The sequence below is a fragment of the Capricornis sumatraensis genome, chromosome 8 (genome assembly GCF_032405125.1).
Source record: "Capricornis sumatraensis isolate serow.1 chromosome 8, serow.2, whole genome shotgun sequence".
NCBI lineage: Eukaryota > Metazoa > Chordata > Mammalia > Artiodactyla > Bovidae > Capricornis > Capricornis sumatraensis.
In genome coordinates, this window is record NC_091076.1 from 29,374,591 (window position 1) to 29,397,964 (window position 23,374).

At 36.2% G+C, this 23,374-nt stretch overlaps 1 pseudogene; it reads right to left on the reverse strand.

Annotated features, from left to right (window-relative positions):
• Nucleotides 1-4,241: 4,241 nt before the first annotated feature.
• LOC138083516 (serine/arginine-rich splicing factor 3-like) lies at nucleotides 4,242-21,386 on the reverse strand (annotated as a pseudogene).
• Between the last annotated feature and the right edge of the window lie 1,988 nt (nucleotides 21,387-23,374).

The following is a 23,374-nucleotide window of genomic DNA, read 5'->3' on the forward strand; positions in this document are numbered from 1 at the left end:
AAGGCTTCTTGATATTCATAACAAATCCCTTTGACCCACACCTCAGTTTATGTTAATGAGGTCACTTTTGGAAGCACATAGAATGGGGGCTAGTTACCAAGGAAATCAACCAACCAAGTGATTACATAGTTGTAACTTTCAGACCCACATCAACCTCCAAGGAGGGGAGAGGGGCTGGAGGCTGACTAGATCAACAATGACGATGGACAATGATTAAATTAATCATGTCTATATAATGAAGCCTCCATAAAAATACCAAAGGAGAAGGTTCAGAGAGCTCCTGGGTTGGTGAATACATGGAGAGTAGTGTGCCCAGAGAGAACAAGGATGCTAATTCTGTGCTTCTTCCTACATACTGTGCCCTATGCATCTATGGCCTCCATCTTGCTGTTCCTAAATTATGCCCATGTTAATAATGGTATGGCATCCCACTCTAGTACGCCTCCCTGGAAAATCCCATGGACGGAGGAGCCTGGTAGGCTGCAGTCCATGGGGTCGCTAAGAGTCGGACACGACTGAGCGACTTCATTTTCACCTTTCACTTTCATGTATTGGAGAAGGAAACGGCGACCCACTCCAGCGTTCTTGCCTGGGATGGCGGAGCCTGGTGGGCTGCCGTCTCTGGGGTCACACAGAGTCGGACACGACTGAAGCGACTTAGCAGCAGCAGCAGCAGTAGCAGCAAGCAAATTGGTTTCCTAAGTTCTGGAGTCACTCTAGCAAATCATTCGAACCCAACGAGTGGGTTGTTAGGACCTCCAATCTATAACTGGTAGGTCGGAAGCACAGGTGGCCACCCGGACATGTAGTTGGCATCAGAAGTAGGGGTGGGAGGGAAACTCTTGTAGGACTGAGTCTTTGAGAACTGAGGGTATCTCTAGGTAGATGGTGTCAGATGTAATTTAATCATAAGATATCCAGCTGGAGTCAGAGAATTACCTGGTGGTACAAGGAAAGAAACCCAGATGCTAGAGTTGTTAGAATTTCAATATCCAAGCTTAAGACACACCATTTCCTATTATATGAATAGTAAAATGACACATTGTACATACCATATCCAAGAAACATGAGTTTTATATTACCTCAGAGACAAATGATCACTTTTCAGAAGAAAATCAAATTTGTACATTTTAATTGAGATGCAGTTGATCAATTTTACTGTTACATGCTGATGGAAAAATTTCCCAAAGCAATCTGGTCTCTGAGAAGCACAGAAGTTCAAAGACTTGAATTACATAGCTATTAGAGACTTTAGGGCTTTTGTGTTGTCTAATAAAGGGAGAAAATTGACAAATTTACCACTGTAGAGATAAGAATACCAAAGTAAGCCAACCATTTAAAAATGTTCCTAATATAAAATTTTAGTGTAGAAAAGCTACAGCCAAATCCAACAAAATATAAGAAATGTGAAATTTTATTATCGGAGAATATGGTTTTGTAAAATTATGTTTAATGCCTTAGACCATATTATTAGCATAGGCAAATGGCTATTATTGCTGGTAAAGTGTGGTCATGATCAGTTAATTGAATACTGGAATAAAGTGCCATAAAAAAAAGAAAAATTTTAAGACATGTAATAATGCAAAATAGAGATTGTCTATAGTCAGAGATGGCAGTGTCCATTATGTACTCTTCACAGGTGAGTTAGGTACTTTTTCTTCTTTATCACTGAATCTTTTTGCTTTGATCATACAGTATACCCCAACTTAGGGAATGGGTGTATTAATCTATTTCTTTTGTTGCAGTTAAATGAAGATTTCTGAAACTCAGCATTATTTGCATTTTGGGGCCAAACTTTCTTATGGAAGGTGACCCTGTGCTGTATAGGATGCTCAGCTTCATTCCTAGACTCTACCCAGTTATGCATGCCAAAATGTCTGCAAGATATTGCCAAATGTCCCCCTGGTGCGGGGGCAAAATCACTCTTGATTGAAACCACTGAATTATGTATCTGAATGTTCTTACTGATACCCCTTGCTATGATAATATGCTAATTTTAAAGTCAACTTGTCAATTTGTACTAAGTATTCTTTTGAGATTTTCATGGGAATTGCATTGAGTTCATACATCAAATTGCAAGAATTTCTATCAATGAGTCTTACAATCCATGAACATGATATATCTCTGTTTAGTTAAATTTGTTTAGTTTATCTAAGCAATGCTTTATAATTTTTTCTCATATTTTATTTTCTAAATTTATCCTTGACTATTATGTTAGTTTTGATGTTATTTCAAATGTAATTTGTCTTAATTTTCAGAATGCATTATTCTAGTTACATAAAAACATAATGACTTTTATATATTGATCTTTTATGCTGTAATACCACTAATCTCACATATTGGTATTCCTGTAGATTCCATAGGAATTTTTGCTAATAAGATTGTGCCTTCCTTGAATAAAGAGTGTTTTAACATTTCCTTTCTAATCTTTATGACTTACAAGTTTACTTGATGGCCTTAGTTCACTGGTAAACCATCTAATTTCATGACTACAGTCACCATCTGCAGTGATTTTGGAGCCAAGAAAATAAAATCTGTCAAACCGCTTTTTCTCCTTCTATTTGCCATTAAGTCATGGGACAAGATTCCATTATCTTAGGTTTTTTAAATGTTGTGTTTCAAGTCAGTTTTCTCACTCTCCTATTCATGTTCCTCAAGAGGCTTTTTGTTCCTCTTCACTTCTGCCACTGGAGTGGTATCATCTGCATATCTGAGGTTATTGCTATTTCTCCCAGCAATCTTGATTTCAGCTTGTGATTCTTCCAGCATGGCATTTTGCATGATGTGCTCTGCACAGAAGTTCAATAAGCAGGGTGACAATATATAGTCTTGTCATACTCCTTTCCTAATTTAGAACCAGTCAGTTGTTTCATGTCTGATTCAAACTGTTGCTTCTTCACTGGCATACAGTTTTCTCAGGAGAGAGGTGAGGTGATTTGGTAGTCCCATTTCTTTAAGAATTTTCCACTATTTGTTGTGATCTACATAGTCAAAGGCTTTTGAGTGGTCAATGAAGCAGAAGTGTTTTTCTGGAACTCCCTTGCTTTCTTTATGATCAAAAGAATGTTGGCTATTTTCCTAACTTACTGTTGGTGTTTTTTTTTTTTTTTTTTGGTCTTCTTTTTATTAGTTTCTGAAATGTTAGCTTACATTATTGTTATTAGGTATTTCTTCTTTTCTAATATAGACATTTATAGCTGTGAATTTTCCAGCTTCAGTTTTTACTTGGTATGTGAATAGGAACAAATGCTTAATACTTTGTCAGTCATTCTGTGTGTATATGTTTTAAGGATTTTTTGATATATTAAAGTTCTTAAAATGGGAACTGAAATGGAAAGTGTCCTGTATATATTAACTTTTAATATGATTGTTCTTTGGATGGATCTGCCTGTTAGCTAGAATACTAGAGTGGGTTGCTGGTCCCTTCTCCAGGGGATCTTCCCCACCCAGGAAGTGAACTCAGGTCTCCCATATTGCAGGCAGATTCTTTACTGTCTAAGCCACCAGGGAAGCCCTAAATTCAGGAAACATAATAAAATAAACCATTTGGTTGACATGATACAAGAATTTCAAAACTAGTTGAATTTAATTTTGACACACCAAAAATCTTGAGAACACAGTATTATCACTCAAACCTCTGAACTCTTCATATTATGTTTTGTAACCAAAACTTTATCCCAAGGATTCACAAAATATATTACAAATGACAGCATGGAAAATAATCTTGCCCAGTAACTCCAAGTTCAGCTCTACAATGTACCCTTAAAATGGCAGGACATTGGTATTTAGAGTAGTCTCAAATTTCCAAATAAAGTATGTAACAAAGAGCTATGTATTCATATACGGCATTCACAGAAGAAACTTATGGCCTAAAGCAAAATTAAACTAACTTTCTTGAAACGTTTTAGATTCTACACCAACTGGACAGCCTCTCATCTGGTCTGAAAACTAGTGGAATTTTCAAACCTCTGATCTAGTTTAAGGGCTCAGCTTTAATTTTTCCCTTCTGGCCTGTGTTCACAGCAGCTTTTAAAGACTGCTTTCTTAGCTGCAGCTGCATACTATTTCCCAACTATGGAAAAGACCATTTTTTGTTTTGATAATATTGAATATTACACTTTAGCTGTGCAGGAGTTAGAGGTTATGCAATAAATTATCAGTCTATGCATGGCTGAAATTCAAAAGCAAATTCATTTGCTTAAGGGAACATTCTACAGTAACAATTCTTGATATTACATTCCTCACATGATCCATTTGAAACCACCGAGGATTACGACTTCACGTGTCACTGTTACAACAGACAAAGAAATGTGAACAGCTAAAACATTTCAAAAGTGCAACAAACTTATGAAGTCTCAAACAAAACTTGAATTTTCTGTACATACTCTTGTCGAAGGTATTTCCTATATACCACATTCCTCTAGAAAACTGGTCTTCTATTGACCTAGATTGGCTACAAGACCTAGAGAAAGATAGGCGCAGCTTGTGATTTCTCTCCTGGGACAGTGATCTCTCTCTTCCCCTATCTTTAGAAAGGGACCTAGTCCTGCTGCAAGAGAAACTTCTCTTGTCTTGGAGATTTGTGTCAAGGTGGAATACTCCCCCTCTAATAAATCATCTTGAAGGCAACGACCCCAGGAGGGCAGTGGGCCACAATTTTGACTTATCTTTTCACCTTTTGGCAGTTCCATTTTTACTTGGCAGCCACACAGTGTTCTCCCATCTAAATTTCAGACAGCATCCGCTGCATCTCGGGGATCTTCAAATTCCACAAAAACAAAGCCTGGAGGGTTTCTTGCAACCCACACACTTTGGAAAAAGTTGCACAGTCATTTCCGACTCTCTGCGATCCCATGGACTGTAGCCAGCCTGGCTCCTCTGTCCATGTAATTCTTCAGGCAAGAGTACTGGAGTGGGTTACCATTTCCTTCTCCAGGGAACACACTTCAGAGTGGTCCATAATAGCCAAAGGCTCATTCCAATTCAGTCTTTTTATCATTGTTTCCAAGAGTACCTACACAGACTTTACAGTCCAATCACCAGGAATCATGATGTATTTTGAGGTCATGGGTTAGAAATGCAGATTCAAATCCACCATCCTATGCTGATTCTTCCTGGATGCCTTCCGCCTGTCATCCCCTGATGTTTTGGCACACCCAGCATCCACGAAATAGTCAGCTCATGTTATTCAATAAAAGTCATAGGCTCTGGCCAGAAGGTTTTTTTTTTTTTTTTCATTCAGACAATGTTCCTCAATTTAGTCACCCTCAGTAGCTAGGAGTTATTTCAATGATACATGAGACATTTCTGGAACTCCTCAGTAGGATTGGCCACTGGAACCAGGAAAAAAATTGCTTTGAATAAATTCAGTAAATGAAATTTTTCATTCTTCACAGAGAGATGATCAGTTTTTAGAAACAGCTAATTGTTCTTGCTGCTAAACAAGGCAGGTTATGAAGTTCATCACTAATATTTATGGTTTTAAATAAGATGAGATCAAAATAGTGGTTCATATTTCTCTTTACAAGACTAACTTGTAAGATGGAGTTTCAAAAAATGTGTTGAAGATGGGTAATATTGGGAGGCAAATAGTTAAGACATCAGTGATCGCTTAATTTTATCTGGGTTTGGAGATTTGTTTAAATCAGAATCAAGCAAATAAACTAAAAAAAAAAAAAAAAACTAACACTACAGTGAAACAGCTAAATGTGACCCTCACGGATTTATGGACTAGTCCTTCAGAAAAACACATAATACTTCTTGAACTCTGTGTGAGTGAAATCCCATTTGAATGTGTCCAGAATCAGATATGACTGAACTATTTTTTTTTCTAGGCTTTCCCAAGTTAAATTATGCTGAGTTTGTGGTAGCCTCAACTGAAAAATACAGGGTTCCAGGTGAATAGCAGTTGATGGTGGTTTCTGCTTTGGGGCAATCAGAGACACCTCAACAGTGGTGGTTACTTTGAGGTTCTGTTCAGGATTTGCCGTATATGGGAGTGACTAATTTAAATCTGCTTCTTATTCTCTCCTTTTTGATCAATCTCCTTCATCTCCTAGTTTACATGAGTTATTATTCATACCTTCTGCCATTTCTCATCTTTGATTTTCTACCTTGCCTTCCTTTGTTATGCCCCTTCCATTTCCATTCTTACTGCTAAATGCCATATTTTTCCTATTTCTTAGTAAAGATATTGAAGAAATAAATTTGATTGTATCATTCATGTTTTCATGTCAGGGTTATAAAAAATAGGTCATTGATTATCCTAAGGTTTGGCTATAGTCAAGCTTTTGTCTTAATTTCTCTCTTCTATACTATGACTAGAAGTGAAGGTCACTTGGGATCCCAGCTCCGAGGAAAGCTTTCTAACTAGCCCAGATGGCAGGAGGTACAGGCGCTCTGACATCTCATTCAAAGTTATTCAGTATTATTGGTCATATGATGACTTTGCTTATGCTATAATTACAGCACTGTGACTTATTTTATAACTGGAGACATAACTTTTGAAGTGAAGTCACTCAGTCGTGTCCGACTCTGCAACCCCATAGACTGTAGCCTACCAGGCTCCTCTGTCCTTGGGATTTTCCAGGCAATAGTACTGGAGTGGATTGCCATTTCCTTCTCCAGGGGATCTTCCCAACCCAGGGCTTGAACCTGGGTCTCCCGCATTGTAGGCAGACGCTTTATTATATATATAATTTATGAAATCTTTTCCCATTTACTCCATGACCTTTTAATTGTGTTAATTTTCTTTGCTATGAATAAGCTTTTTAGTTTGATGTAGTATTGTTTGTTTATTTATGCTTTTGCTTCCCTTGTTGAGAAAATATATCCAAAAAATAATTCTAAGATTGATGCCCAAGAGCATGTTGCTTATGGTATTGTCTAGAAGTTTTATGGTTTAAGGTCTTAATATTTAAGACTTTAATCCATTTTGAGTTTATTTTTGTATATAGTGTGAGAAAGTAGTCCAGTTTGATTCTTTTGCATGTAGCTGTCCAGCATGTAGCTTCAATCGTTTATTGAAGATGCTGTCTTTTCTCCGTTGTATATTCCTGTCACTTTTGTCATAGAGTAATTAACCATAAAAATGGGGGTTTATTTCTGGGCTCTCTATTCTACTTCATTGTTCTCTGTGTCTGTGTTTGTGCAAATATTATGAAAGTGAAAGTGTTAGTCACTCACTAATCCATGTACCACTTTGATTATTTTAGCTTTGAAGTGTAGTTTGAAATTGGGGACCACAATAACTCCAGCTCTGTTCTTTCTCAAGATTATTTTCACAATTCTGGGTCTTTTGTCTTCCCTTACAGATTTCAGAATTTTTCTACTGCTCTTAAAATTGATATCAGTGTTTTGATAAGAATTCCATTGAATTTATAGATTGCCTTGGGAAGTATGATTATTTAAGGAGGTTTATTTTCCAACCCATGTTTGTGTCATTTTCAATATCATTTGTCAATGTCTTAACAGTTTTCTGAGTACAAAATTTTTACCTCTTTGATTTATTCCTAGGTATTTTATTCTTTTTGATTCAGTTATAAATGGGATTTTTTCTTAATTTCTTTTTTTGATAGTCCATTTTTAGTGTAGAGAAACATAGTGGGTTACAAAATTTTAATTTTGTGTACTGCAACTTTACTGAATTTATGTTTTGTGGCATCTTTAGGATTTTCTATATATAGTATGTTATGTGCTAACAATGACAGTTTTATGTCTTCCTTTCCAGTTGGAATTCATTTTATTTATTTATTTTTTAGCCTGATTTCTATGACTAGAATTTCCAATGCTATGTTGACTTAACATGTTGGTAGCCAGCATCCCTGTATTGTTTCTGATTTAGAGGGAATGCTTTCAGCTTTTGCTACTGAATATGCTGTTGGCTGTAGTTTTGTCATATATGGCCTTTATTATTTTGAGGCATGTTCTTCCTATAACCACTTTGTGGAGTGTTTTTCTTGTGAACAAAGGCTGTAATTTGTTGGAAGTAGAAATTTTCCTCGTGAAAAACTTGCTGTCAGTTGCTACTGGAAGTTATAGTTTGAGCCAGATCTGGATAATAAAATATCAGCAAAGGTCATTATTCAGAAATCATCAGAACAGAATTATTTCTCCGCCACAGATAGCACCCACACTCCCACACTCCACCAGCACCATACTGAACATGGATATGGTGGTTACAGAAAAAAAGCAGTCACATAACACCCATGACTAAACACAGAGGAGCAAATCTAAAGGGTAAAATAGCAAACCTTTATATTAGAAAATCTTGTCTCTTACAGTATCTTATAGAAAGTGACCTAATAATGCTAAACCTCATTACTCATATCGCATAAGGAAATGATACCTTTTTATGTTAATACATTAATGACTGGGTTTTTTGCACTTACAATAAACACTTTTGTAATCACTACAATTTTGATACTTATTTGAAAGCCAATTATGAAATATTAGATTCATTTTCTATCATTTTTCCTTTGGTGACCCTGTGTTCTTACTGTACTACACGTGTATTCAATCCAGTTACTGTGGGCTTAATGAAGATAAACAAGAAGGGCTCTTAACTGTATCTGCCTAAGAACTTAAAGCCAGTTCTTCATTTATTCCAGAAACTTTACAAATACAGTGTTACAGTTTTTTGCAACTTACACATAGGATCTGAGGTTCAAAGTTATGAAGTAGCTAGTTCAAGGTTATACCACTAATGAATTTAGAATGTAGTTTTGAACTCATGGATGTTTTGCTTCTACTTTTAATCACTATGCAATATTGCCTTCCAAAATTAATGATCCATTTTATTATATAAGGTTAAAGAGACAACAATGTAAATTAATGCACAAGGCTTGGTTTGCTTAAGATTGACGGAAAAAGCGGGGAAAATGGAAAGGCATTTTTTAAAGACAAAATTCTTTCAAAAAACGAAGATCGTGGCATTCGGTCCCATCACTTCATGGCAAATAGATGTGGAAACAATGGAAACAGTGACAGACTATTTTCTTAGGCTCCCAAATCACGCAGTGACTGCAGCCATGAAATTAAAAGATGCTTGCTCCTTGGAAGAAAAGCTTTGACCAACCTAGACAGCATATTAAAAAGCAGAGACATTATTTTGCTGACAAGGGTTCATCTAGTCAAAGCTAAGGTTTTTCTGGTAGTCACGTATGGACGTGAGAGTTGGACCATAAGGAAAGCTGAATGCTGAAGGATTGATGCTTTTGAACTGTGGAGGTGAAGAAGATTCTTGAGAGTCCCTTGGACTGCAAGGATATCAAACTAGTCTATCCTAAAGGAAAGCAGTCCCGAATATTCATTGGAAGGACTGATGCTGAAGCTGAAGTTTCAAGATGCTGGGAAAGATTGAAGGTAGGAGGAGAAGGAGATGACAGAGGATGAGATGGTTGGATGGCATCACCGACTTGATGGACGTGAGTTTAAGCAAGTGCTGGGAGTTGGTGATGGACAAGGAAGCCTGACGTGCTACAATCCATGGGATCACAAAGAGTCAGACACACTGAGTGACAGATCCAAAATGAACTGAAGACAGTATATGTGTTTATTGTACGTAGCCAAGTTCATTGTTTATGCATGCTTCTATGATTTTCTGTGTAGTAGTGCCCTTATACTCTCCTGATAAGTAATGGTAACCAAAGTGCCAAAATGTATCACCAGGGAAGCTCTAACATTTATCCCTAATGGAATTAAAAATGGCCAAGTAATGCATATTTTAAATTTTTTGGAGAACTACTTCATGGAAAATACTAACAGGTTGTTAAGAGGCCAATTACCAGGCACTTTACTCAATAGATTATTGAATACAGAGTGTTTCTGTTTGTTTTGAAAAATAATATTTGTGGAAACATTTCAACATAGTGATTGCAGCAATCAGATGTTCTTGAGTTAGAACTCCCACCACTTTTACCTTCCCAGCACTGAGCTGTGTCCTAATTTCAGGATATTGTAAACTACAGAATCCAAGGCCAAACTGCATTTCAAAGAAATATGAGTGGCTGTAGTCCCACCAGTTCCACTCCACTCATCATAATTATGAAAGTAAAAATTTGATAATAAGAAGCCTTTATGTAAATAAGTTAAATAGCTTCCAATATAGTCAAAAGACCTATCTCATGTTGTTCATCTTTAATGAAAAAAAAGAGAAAATGCTTGAACACCTCACAGTGCTACTGTCTATGTGCTTCTCCATTCTCATGTCCCCTCTCTCACTTTCTTCTCCTTTTGAAAACATGTTTTCTTCTTTCATTATTAATATGGCAGTAGGTAAGGAAATAGTGAGCCGAGTATACAAATCATTATTGTACACAGTGTCAGCAGGCTTCAGAACAGTGAATATTATACTCAAAGAGAAACAAACTGCAAAAACAAGTTTCTAAGCAGATTTAGACCATTAACAGAGACGAGAGAGAAAATAGAAAAAGAATTAGCATTAGGGGCATGAAAATTGAATTGCATTAGATATTTATCACCTCTAACTCTTCAGCAAAATAAGAATAGACATATAATGAATTTTGTCTGTTTTTTTTTTTTTTTCAGAATTGTTCTGTTTTAGTTAGAAATTATTTGACAACATCCACATTTTTTAGTCCTGAAGTTAGTAATACTCCTCAGTTCTGGCAATAAACCAAATAAGAGACAATAATAGTTATTTTTTATGTGTCATCATATTTGTCTTCAACTCAGCTTCATGGTGGAAAGAAACTCTACTTACAGATGATAGAGTATAAATATCTTCTTATGTGTTTTCTAAAGGCTGTAGAACCAGAAAATGTTGAAGCCAGAATTCAGCTTAGTTCCTACTGATGTCATTACTGCTTCTTTCTACTAGGGAGCATCACAGAAATGTCAAAATGTTGGAATACTGCAAGATGCATTTTCATAAATGTTAATGTTTATGAATAAGATATGTTCATAATGTTTATGAACAAGACAATCTATTAGAAATTAGATTATTTTTTCCTGATCAGATAGATCTGCTGAATGTTTGTTTGATTATATACTCAAGAGGATGACTTCTTTTCTATTACTTTCCACAAAGAAATAACAGAGTACAGTAAAAGCTACATGAACAAAACAAAACAAAATTGATTATTTTCAGCACTAAATTGTTTGGTATTAACCAAAGATGGAGTAGGTATTCAAGGCCCAGTGGAAATTAAAATTGACCTCATACTTGTGTAGGATTTAATTGTAGAAACATATTTCACTATATTGTTATAGGCTTTCACCTACAGAAAAGGGGTTTAATAGGAGGCATTATGAAATAAAAGTCATAGAGTTTGCAAATGGACAAGACCACAGGTGTGGGCTTTGAGTCAAATGAGAGGCAAACCCCAGTTTGCTCTGGGTTGGTTTTCTCACTGTGAACATATGGCTTGGTTTCTCAGCCTCAGTTTATTTTAGGTATAAAACAGTGGTAATGGTATCTATAAAATACTACTGAGAAGTAAATCAAAACACACAAATAAATAGTTAAGATCTAGTGCTAAAAGTTCTTGAGTATAGCCAGTGTGTTAGTACAATGTTTGGTACTCCTAGGTTTTCATTAAATGTCTATTTCTTCCATTTAAATGAGACTTTCTTATAGAACAAATCAAAATACTTTTCCCTGGTATTGAGCAACCTGCTCAGTCAATGATTTGAGGTATTAGGGAAAATATCCAAGAAGTGTTAGCTTTTAGGGCATAATGTATGAAATTTAAAGTCTCCTTCCTGGTGCTCACAGTGTCACGATAAACACCATCCTAGGCTCCTCTAATGAATAAGAATTATCATGAAATGTTTCAGTTGACATAATCGAGCCAAGAATTCCACCTGTTTCCTCTCTGAATTAGTTTTCTGTGTTCCAGTGTTTGCTGACCTGGCTGTCTTGAACCTGGCATGAGTGTTAATGTTGCATATCCAACTCTACTTGAGTGCCAGCTGTACAAAGAATATGCTGTTATTTCAGCTATTGGTATTTATTTCAGTTTTTTCCCATTTGGTTTGGGTGGCTGTGCAAAAAAAGGAGGGTAATAAGTGAGAGAGGGAGGGTGGTGCACTCTTCCTGGTGCAGTGAGAACAGGAGGGTGGCAGCTGATGAGGCCCTTACCCTTCACGGCACAATTGTATACAGGACTTGAGTGGGTTCCACCGAAGCCTCCAGGGAAAACTGACCACGAGTGGCTCCCATTATGCTGTTCTTAGAGCCCTCATCTGAAAATTTTAACATAATGCTGTGCATGAATGCCTAGCTGCCAGCAAGTGACCTGAAAGAAACACAAAGCAGACTCAAGGGACATGTTCTATTCTAACAGCACCATGGGACTGCTGGATAGGCCTGAAGTTTTTGGAAAATGTTGGGAGAGTTGCAGACACATTCAAAGGACAATTGCCAGGATTAGAATCATATCACGTGAGAAATCAAGGCAGGGACTAGGAAATAAGGATATTTAGTCTACAGAAGTGATCAGGAGTCAGGGATATAAGTATGAAAATTGCCTGCATTTTTGGAAGTAGTGGTAAATCAAGGAGACTAATTAGAATTTGTTCTGTGTGGCCCCAGACTGTAGGTAAACCCAGCATCATTTGTTGAAAGGTAAGGTACTTCTAGTTTGAATCAAAAGAGCATCCTAGTATTTATCATTATCCAAATTAAATTGTGTAGTCACAAAAAACATAGAATTCCCCTTTACTGGAGTCTTCAAGAAGACGTACAAAGATGATATAGAGCATATTCCATCTTAAATGAGTATCCTACAATAATAAGTCTCTAATCAGCCAACTAATGGTGAAGTTAGGACAATGCACCTAGTCGGCCTGCTTCCATTTGCCTTCAGTAAATCCTCAGGGTTCAGGATCAGTTGTTAGTCCATATGTATTTCTAGTTTGATGGGATGTTGTGTTGTTGTTCTGTTGCTAAGTCATATCTGACTCTTTGTGACCTCATGGACTGCAGCACGCCAGGCTTCCCTGTCCTTCACGATCTCCCAGAGTTTGCTCAAATTCATGTCCATTGAGTCGGTGATGCTATCTAACCGTTTCATCCTCTGCGCTTCTGTCTCCTTTCGCCTTCAATCTTTTCCAATGAGTTGGCTATTTACATCAGGTGGCCATCCATGAGGCAGGAAGAGATTCATAGGAGAGAACAAAATCTTCACTGAGATGTGGGAAAGACTAACACTTCTCTTGCAACACTCACAGGAGACAAGCAGCCACTGGATTTTTCAGTTTAGTGCGAACATGTTCCTAGTCCTGCTTCCTCCCATGGTTAATCATATGACCAGTCTCGGCATTAATGACACCTTATCTTTATAGAGCAGAATATATTTTTGTTCCTCACTTCCAATGAACAAAAACATCTTTTTCATTCCTGAAATAATTTTGAATCCATCTGGATCATTTCCCTCTTCTCAATCTCTATTGCCACCCCTCAAAATTTAGCTTTTTCTCGCTGTGCTCTGCAATTTCATAATAGAATTCTGAATGTCCTCCCTGCTTCCCATTATACCCACCTTATTAGAGTTTTCACTGTGTGGCCTTAAGGAGCTATCTAAATTCAAAAGTAACCCTTTGCAAAACCCTTCAGTGGCTCCATATTTTTCATAATAATGATTTCCAAAATTTCTAGCTTAAGAATCTAATTATTCTGTGTGCGTGTGCTAAGTCACTTCAGTGACTTAGTCCATGGGATTCTCCAGGCAAGAATACTGGGGTGGGTTGCCATGCCCTGCTCCAGGGGATCTTCCTGACTCAGGGATAAAACTAGGGTCTCTTATGTCTCCTGCAATGGCAGGCATGTTCTTACTACTAGCGCTACTCTCATATTTAAATAATAATATTTCTCTATGTAATTAAATGTTTATATATCATAAAATGTTAACATTTGCTTATTATAAAACATTTAATTTACTTTTAAATCACTTCAATTTTAAGAATATATTAAAACTGGCTATTTCATATAACAGTTGTATTTTTATTTCAATTTATTTCTGTATTTTAAATTGGATATATACTATCTAGTAAACCTTTATTACCTGACATTGTGAATAATATTCTTATTGTAAAATGAGAAACTGAAATGTATTCTAATTATAAATATTGTGAGTGTAATATTTACATAAAGTCTAAATTGCAATGCTCACCTTGCTGGGCCAGAAAATTGAAAATAAAAATAAAATGCCATTTACATTTATAAATCCAGGTATAAAGTACTTTCTTGAGTTTTTCACTTAGAGGAAGTTGATGAATAGATTATCAAAAACTATAGTTTATTTTTCAGGTTGGATGTACCACTCCAAATATATCATATAAAGTTTTTGCATTCCCAAAATTATAATTTAAAAATCTCAGAGACAATATTATTTATTATTTATTTTTTAAATTAATTCACTCAAAATTGTAAAAGTCAAATTGTTAAGGTTTGAGCCCAAACCTTGTTTGAATTTTCTCACTGAATTCTGAGTCAATGAGCATTTAATTCAAGGTGGTATCTTCGCAACACAGAATTATCTAATCAAGTTTACTTAGCTTTTTAAAACAATAAAACATGCAAATTTGCATAATCATGTTGTATCAGGTAAGTATTTCAATAATGGATTTTCTTTGTCATGAAAAATTGACTTCTTTTCTCCTTAGAAAAATTTGTGTCAACACCTTCACTCAGCTCAGCCAATGAAATTAGTATAAGCATGGACATTCTGCATATCACTTCCTATTTCATTAAAAATGAATCTGGAATGTCATCAATTTGAAAACTTAATGAATTCACATTTATATGTCATAATTTGACTTTTTTTCTTAAAGCTGTCATCACCTTAATTTACTAATGCTTATCTGTGTAATATCCTATGACTCTCTGAACACATTTCAATAGCAGATTTGATGAGCTGGCACTTCTTTAATTTTTCTGCCATCATGTTATTTCAACATCAATACAATCATTCTATGATTTTTCATTACTTAGTTGAGGGTATATTCAAAATTTATCAAATACTTGGAAATATTTTCTCTTGTATAAGTGCCAAATCCTATGAAGAGACACATGTAAACTGTCATTCAAATAAGCTAGAAATATTTTATATGAACTAAATTCTTAAAACTATTTCATCAAATATATTAGATGCATAAATCATTTCATACAGATCTCTCTGAAAGGCAACACACCCAATTAATCAACTGTACCTCTCTCTCCTTTGTCCTACCTCATTCTTCTTCATGGAGTCTCCAGTTATATTGTACGTTTGTTTGTCTGCTTATATATTACTATCACCCCCTCTAGCAAGTAAGACTTTGTGTGCCTCATTTTCTGCTGTATACTTTGAATCTAGAAAACTTCTGTACTCATAATGGAAGCTCAATAGAAACATCTTTGAAAGAATTAATGAATACTTATTTCTAATTTCTTCTTTGAACTAAATGATGCTAATTGGATTTTAACAGTGACTGTCTTATCTATAACATTTGCTAGCAGTCAGGTCACAGAGGCTAGTCAACACTTCTTTCTTAAGATGTATGTCTCTTCATTATACAAGAGCATTTATAAGATTAAGTTTCCTTCTCATTATTATTCTGGCAACATAGAGTAATTGAATTTAGGCTGAAAGCAAAAAGAGTTATCTTTAACTTATGATTATTATATTTCATTTCAGTATAGTTTAATTTGGCAAGGATCATATGATTATTTTGTACACTCACTATAAAAAATTTCACCTTTTAAAAGTGGGCAATATATATTGCAAAAATCATTATATAAAAATTCTCTTAATTTCTTTGTATATTTTTTGTGATATTTTGTGATTATAGCTACTATTGGAATTTTTTTTCCTTTTTTTAACATAAATTTATTTAATTGGAGGCTAATAACTTTACAATATTGTATTGGTTTTGCCATACATTGACATGAATGCACCATGGGTGTACATGTGTTCCCCATCCTGAACCCCTCTCCCACCTCCCTCCGCATCCCATCCCTCTGGGTCATCCCAGTGCACCAGCCCCGAGCACCCTGTATCCTGCATCAAACCTGGACTGGTGATTTGTTCCACATATGATCATATACATATTTCAATGCTGTTCTCCCAAATCATCCCACCCTCTCCCTCTCCCACAGAGTCCAAAAGACTGTTCTATATATCTGTGTCTCTTTTGCTGTCTCGCATACAGGGTTATCATTACCACCTTTCTGAATTCCGTATATAATTTACCAATTCCAACTGCTTCTTAACTAAGTAGCTGTCCTGATTTCCCAAAATGAATTGGGAGTATAGTGCAAAATTCAACAATCTCCCCCCATAGAAGTGGAATATATAATTCCTATTCAATGGCGAACATTTGACAAGACATCTACCAAAATCTCATAGAAAAATGAACAATCAAGCCTAGAACCATTTCCTTCAATAAAGTATTTCACACATTCCTACTGAGTTCTCTCTCTCTCTTTTTACACTCAAGTACAAAACCAAAGGACATTTAGATTACAGTTCAGTGGAGAAGACAAACAGGTTTCAGGTAAGGTAAAACTAGTGATAGAAGATCTCCATATAACATAATAAAGAAAATAGATTACATTAAATCTCTTTTAAAATAGACATCATATAGACAAATTGGGGGGGGGGGGTGGGGGAGTAGAGTTTACACACAGAAAACCAGTAAAAAATACCAAGATGGAAATTAAATTCTCTGAGAAGAGTATAACATTTCACAGACACATAAAATTTGCTATAAAAACTTTTGCTTAGAAAATTAATTGGATATGACAAGATCTCAAAGACATGAGGATAAAACAACAGAGAGAAAAAGTATATAAATTGCAAAGCTAAAGAAAGACATTGATGAACAAAATAAATCTATCAAAAGCTAATATATAAATGGATGCAATAATTCATGACTGAAAATTCTATTTGCCTATAGGAGAAAAGGTTGGTATTTTATTAAATGAAGAAAAAAATCAGTTAGAACAGTGGAAAAGAAAATGAAAGATGACAAATGTTCCAAAATACTTCCATATAATATAATTTATAAAAGTAATATCAGAAAGATAAAGAATAAATTATGATTAAAAATCATTTTCTGAAACAAGAATATGATCTGAATATTTAAAGGACTAGCATGTGTTAGGAAAAAAAAAATCTAAAATGAAAAAATCAAGCCATGCCTTGGTACATTATTGAATGTCAAACATAAAGGAAAAACAAACAAAAAGAGCCAAAGAAATACAATTTAATCAGTTTTAATGAGGAAGAAAACATGGCTGGACCTTTGCTTTTAACACAGCAAAGTGTAATGTCGACACATAGTGGAAATGTCAAGAGCACTGTGAGTAGGGCCAAAAATTATCCTGATAGTATTATATCTATTGTGTATTTCTGTGCATTCCTGTTATATCTCTGTATCATACCTGATTATATCTGTTGTATAAAGACAATAGATAAGCATTTTGTAGATCTGAAGGCAATATCCAGAATTGAGTTAATAACAAAATCCAACCAATAGACAGTGAAAAACCTATGATCAGAGGTCTAACTTACTCAGTGAGAGAAGCCAAAAACCAATATCTCAGTATCTGAGGACGTGTGGCCCCCATTTTGTACCTGCAATCATCAACAAAATAGAAGGAATGGGATCAGTTAAGGAATACACTTTCCTTATCCCCTCCTAATGGACATAGAGGATGAGGTTTTTGTTATGCTCAAAAGAATACATTTATGTTAAGAATTTAGTTTGGAGGAACCTGTTTATAAAGAACAGTGTGAACATTTAACTCATTTACAATAAAACTAATATATATATATATATATATATATATATATACACACACATGATAACTGTGTTTATATAAAATAAAAATGGTCTAAATCTAAATAGTCTGAAGAAATAGAATAACTCAGAGGCTGGGAGAAAAGAAGAGGATAAAATGAAATTTCTCATAGCAATGAATTAAAACATTATAATACTAAATGACATAAGTGTGACTTTTTTTTTAAAGTTCTGTCAGTTCAGTTCAGTTCAGTTCAGTCGCTCAGTTGTGTCCGACTCTTTGTGACCCGCCAGGCCTCCCTGTCCATCACCAGCTCCGGGAGTTCATTTAGACTCATGTCCATCGAGTCAGTGATGCCATCCAGCCATCTCACCCTGTCGTCCCCTTCTCCTCCTGCCCCCAATCCCACCCAGTGTCAGAGTCTTTTCCAATGAGTCAACTCTTCGCATGAGGTGGCCAAAGTACTGGAGTTTCAGCTTTAGCATCATTCCTTCCAAAGAAATCCCAGGGTTGATCACCTTCAGAATGGACTTGGATCTCCTTGCAGTCCAAGGGACTTTCAAGAGTCTTCTCCAACACCACAGTTCAAGAGCATCAATTCTTTGGTGCTCAGCCGTCTTCACAGTCCAACTCTCACATCCATTAGAATCTTAAATTATAACGTAGTCACAAAGAGTCAGACATGACTGAGCGACTGAACACATACTATCTAGCACAGAACCACATGTGGCTACTAAGCAGTTAAACTGTGGCTGGTCTGAAATAAGATATCTTGTAAATGTAAAATATATTCTAGATTTCAAAAATGTATTCAAAAAAAAGAAAAAATATCTCATTAAACATTTCATATTGATTAAATATTTAAATGATAGTATTTTATATTAGGTTAAGTGCAATATATTAAAATTAACTTCATCTCAATTTTTAAAATACTGTTAGTATGTGGTTGCTAGAAAATATCCATATGTTCTCCACAATATATTTCCATTGGTCAGCACTGACCTAAAATATTTGATTTACCTTATAAAATATATTTCTTCTCTGGTAGGGCTGCACTTTAAATTTTTTGATCTATTATCCAACAAAAATAAAATAAATATTATAATATTAATGATTTTCTTTTTAAAGTTTTTATTTGAAATTCCATTGTTTTCAAACATATATGATTGTTACATAATGCTATGCCAATAGTTTGGTGATTGAAAATCACTTAGAAATCTACAGGTAAGAAACTAAATTAACATCACTTTAAATATGTGGTTTATATTCTTATTTAATGTTTAGGATTTTCTTTACTGATTTTAGAATGCTAAGTGATCTGCTTTTTGTTTTTTTTGGTATTTCAGTTCAAGAATAATGGTTCCTATCATTATTGTCTCATTATTTCGTGATACTGGCTGTATTAAAATCTCATTATCATTTACAGCTATGGCTTGAACTCTTTCAGTCAAATTTTCAGAAAATAAAATCTATTTTTGTATCACTTATCTTTACTTCAAACTCTGTGGTTTAAATGCTGTGAACTGCCTTCCCTTCCACTCATCACTTTATAAAGCAATTTGCTTTAAGGTCACTGATCAAACTAATTATCCCATTTTTCTCTGATGTTCATTAATGTCTTACTGTTTTAATATATTGTTTCCTATGTTTTGTGTGAGCCCTTCTCCTCCTATAAGAATCCATCCTTGTCTATGCTGTTTTCTCAGCACAAGCTCCATAATTTTAATTTTTTTTTATCACCTCTAAGATAATGACCTGTAAATCTATGTCCTAACCCTGAACAATATCCATTAACTTAGGGCACCATATATGTTTTTAGTAAATCTTAAAATTTAGCAAAGAAATACATTTTCTAGCCTGGTGCTTTGACTCATGGCAAGATATTAAGTTTAAAAATTTACTTTGTACATTTTCCTCCCCTAATATGAAAATGAAAAACAAGTTTTAACCTGCATTGACTTAGGGAAACTGTTCTGTAAAGAGGAGAGTGGATCCTTCAAGGACATCAGCTGTTGGCCCTAAATTTTTCTTACACTCCTGAGAATTTTGCAGATATAATTGAGATCCTATATTGTGGATGTGAGAAAACCATTTAGTCTTCCAGTTGTCGTTCAGTGACTCAGTTGTGTCTGAATCTGTGCAACCCCATGGACTGCAGCACCACCAGGCTCTCCTGTCCTTCACTATCACCCAGAGATTACTCAAACTCATGTCCACTGAGTTGATGATGCCATCCAAGCGTCTCATCCTCTGTCACCCCCTACTCCTCCAGCCCTCAATCTTTCCCAGCATCAGGGTCTTTTCCAATGAGTCAGCTCTTTGTATCAGGAGGCCAAAATATTGGGGCTTCAGCTTCCATCAGCCCTTCCAATGAATATTCAGGACTGATTTCCTTTAGGGTTGATTGGTTTGATCTTGCAATCCAAGGAATTCTCAAAAAACTTCTCCAGCACCACAGTTTGAAAACATCAGTTCTTCAGTGCTCAGCCTTCTTTATACTCCAACTCTCACATTCATACATGACTACTGGACAAACCATAGCTTTGAAGAGATGGACCTTTGTTGGCAAAGAAATGTCTCTGCTTTTTAATATGCTGTCTAGGTGCACCATAGCTTTTCTTCCAAAAAGCAAGCATCTTTTAATTTCATGGCTGCAGTCACCATCTGCAGTGACTTTGGAGTCCAAGAAAATAAAATCTGTCACTGTTTCCATTGTTTCCCCATATATTTGCCATGAAGTGATAGGTCCAGATGCCATGGTCCTAGCTTTTAGAATGTTAAGTTTTAAGCCTGCTTTTCCACTCTCCTCTTTCACTGTCATCAAAAGGCTCCTTAGTTCCTCTTCACTTTCTGCCATAAGGGTGATGTTATATTAGTATCTGAGGTTATAGATATTTCTCCCAGAAATCTTGATTTCAGTCTGTGCTTCTTCCAGCCTGGAATTTCATATGATGTACTCTGCATATAAGTTAAATAAGCAGGGTGATAATATATAACCTTGAAATACTCCTTTCCCAATTTGGAACCAGTGCATTGTTCCATGTCAGGTTCTAACTGTTTGCCTCTTGATCTACATATAGGTTTCTCAGGAAGCAGGTCAGGTGGTCTGATATTCCCAACTCTTTAAGAATGTTCTGCAGTTTGTTGCGATCCACACAGTCAAAGGCTTTAGCATAATCAATGAAGCAGAAGTAGATGTTTTTTCTGGAATCCCGTTGCTTTTTCTATGATGCAATGGATGTTGGCAAATTGATCTCTTGTTCCTCTGCCTCTTCTAAATCTAGCTTGAACATCTGGAAGTTCTCAGTTTTCATACTGTTTAACCTAGCTTAGAGGATTTAGCACATTACTTTGTTAGCATGTGAAATGCGTGCAGCTATGCGATACTTTGAACATTCTCTTGCATTGCCCTCCTTCAGTATTGGAGTGAAAACTGACCTTTCAAGCCTTGTGGCCACTGCTAAGTTTCACATATTTGCTGGCATATTGAGGGCAACACCTTAACAGCATCATCTTCTAGGACTTGAAATAGCTCACCTGGAATTCCATCACCTCCACTAGCTTTGTTTGTAGTAATGCTTCCTAAGGCCTTCTTGGCTTCAAGCTCCAGGATGTCTGGCTCAAGGTGAGTGATCATACCAGTAATTCCTAACTAGACCAATGACTAGGGATTAGATTACACAAAGATCTAAACTAGAGGGTACCTAACCAACAGAAGACCCTAAAAAAGTATATAGTCAGCAGTCTTTTTCTGATAATTCTAAAAAAAAAAAAAATTTAAATTTACAAGGGAAAATATATTTAGATGAGCCAACACTAGTAACTAAATTTCAAATACTGAGTCTTTCCCTTTAATGCTCCAAAGATGCAGCTTTGTCTTGGTATTTCTCACATGGCATACAAACTAGGCAAGAGTGCTATCGACTCTGCATAGATTTTCTTACAGTCCACCTTTGAAAGTCTAACATTTTACCATTCATTTAAACAATTTTTATGCTATTGCCTTTTATAATGCTTTCTTAAGTATCTCCAGTTCAAAACAATTATAACCAGTAGAAAGGAACAGTGACCCCACAAGAAATTGATGCAGCCTTGCCTGTGAATGTCCAGGAGTCTCTGGCAGAGGCATGGGTTGACACTGGCCTGTTGCAAGATTAGGGACCCTGAGTGCAGCAGTGTCTTATGGGACCTTTTGAAGGAGGTAGCCATTATCTTCAATACCTCCACCATAGGTTGGCCTCAGTTCAAACAACAAGGAGGGAAAGGAGCCCCACCCATCAACAGATAATTGGATTAAAGATTTACTGATCATGGCCCTGCCCATCAGAATAAGACCCAGTTTCCCCCTCAGTCAGTCTGCCCCATCAGTTCAGTTCAGTTCAGTCACTCAGCCGTATCTGACTCTTTACCACCCCATGAATCGGAACATGCCAGGCATCCCTGTCTATCACCAACTCCCAGAGTTCACTCAGACTCATGTCCATCCAGTCGGTGATACCATCCAGCCATCTCATCCTCTGTCGTCCCCTTCTCCTCCTGCCCCCAATCCCTCCCAGCATCAGAGTCTTTTCCAATGAGTCAGCTCTTCACATGAGCTGGCCAAGGTACTGGAGTTTCAGCTTTAGCATCATTCCCTCCAAAGAAATCCCAGGACTGATCTTTAGAATGGACTGGTTGGATCTCCTTGCAGTCCAAGGGACTCTCAAGAGTCTTCTCCAACACCACAGTTCAAAAGCATCAATTCTTTGGTGCTCAGCCTTCTTCACAGTCCAACTCTCACATCCATACATGACCACTGGAAAAACCATAGCCTTGAGTAGACAGACATTTGTCAGCAAAGTAATGTCTCGGCTTTTGAATATGCTATCTAGGTTGGTCATAACTTTTCTTCCAAGGAGTAAGTATCTTTTAATTTCATGGCTGTGGTCACCATCTGCAGTGATTTTGGAGCCCCCCCAAATAAAGTCTGACACTGTTTCCACTGTTTCCCCTTCTATTTGCCATGAAGTGATGGGACCAGATGCCATTATCTTCGTTTTCTGAATGTTGAGCTTTAAGTCAACTTTTTCACTCTCCACTTTTACTTTCATCAAGAAGCTTTTCAGTTCCTCTTCACTTTCTGCCATAAGGGTGGTGTCATCTGCATATCTGAGATTATTGATATTTCTCCTGGCAATCTTGATTCCAGCTTGTGCTTCTTCCAGCCCAGTGTTTCTCATGATGTATTCTGCATATAAGTTAAATAAGCAGGGTGACAATATGCAGCTGTGACGTACTCCTTTTCCTATTTGAAACCAGTCTGTTGTTCCATGTCCAGTCCTAACTGTTGCATTGTGACCTGCATATAGGTTTCACAAGAGGCAGGTCAGGTGGTCTGGTATTCCCATCCCTTCAGAATTTTCCACAGTTTATTGTGATCCACATAGTCAAAGGCTTAGCATAATCAATAAAGCAGAAGTAGGTGTTTTTCTGGAACTCTTGCTTTTTCGATGATCCACTGGATGTTGGCAATTTGATCTCTGGTTCCTCTGCCTTTTCTAAACCAGCTTGAACATCAAGAAGTTCATGGTTCACGTATTGCTGAAGCCCGGCTCAGAGAATTTTGAGCATTACTTTACTAGCGTG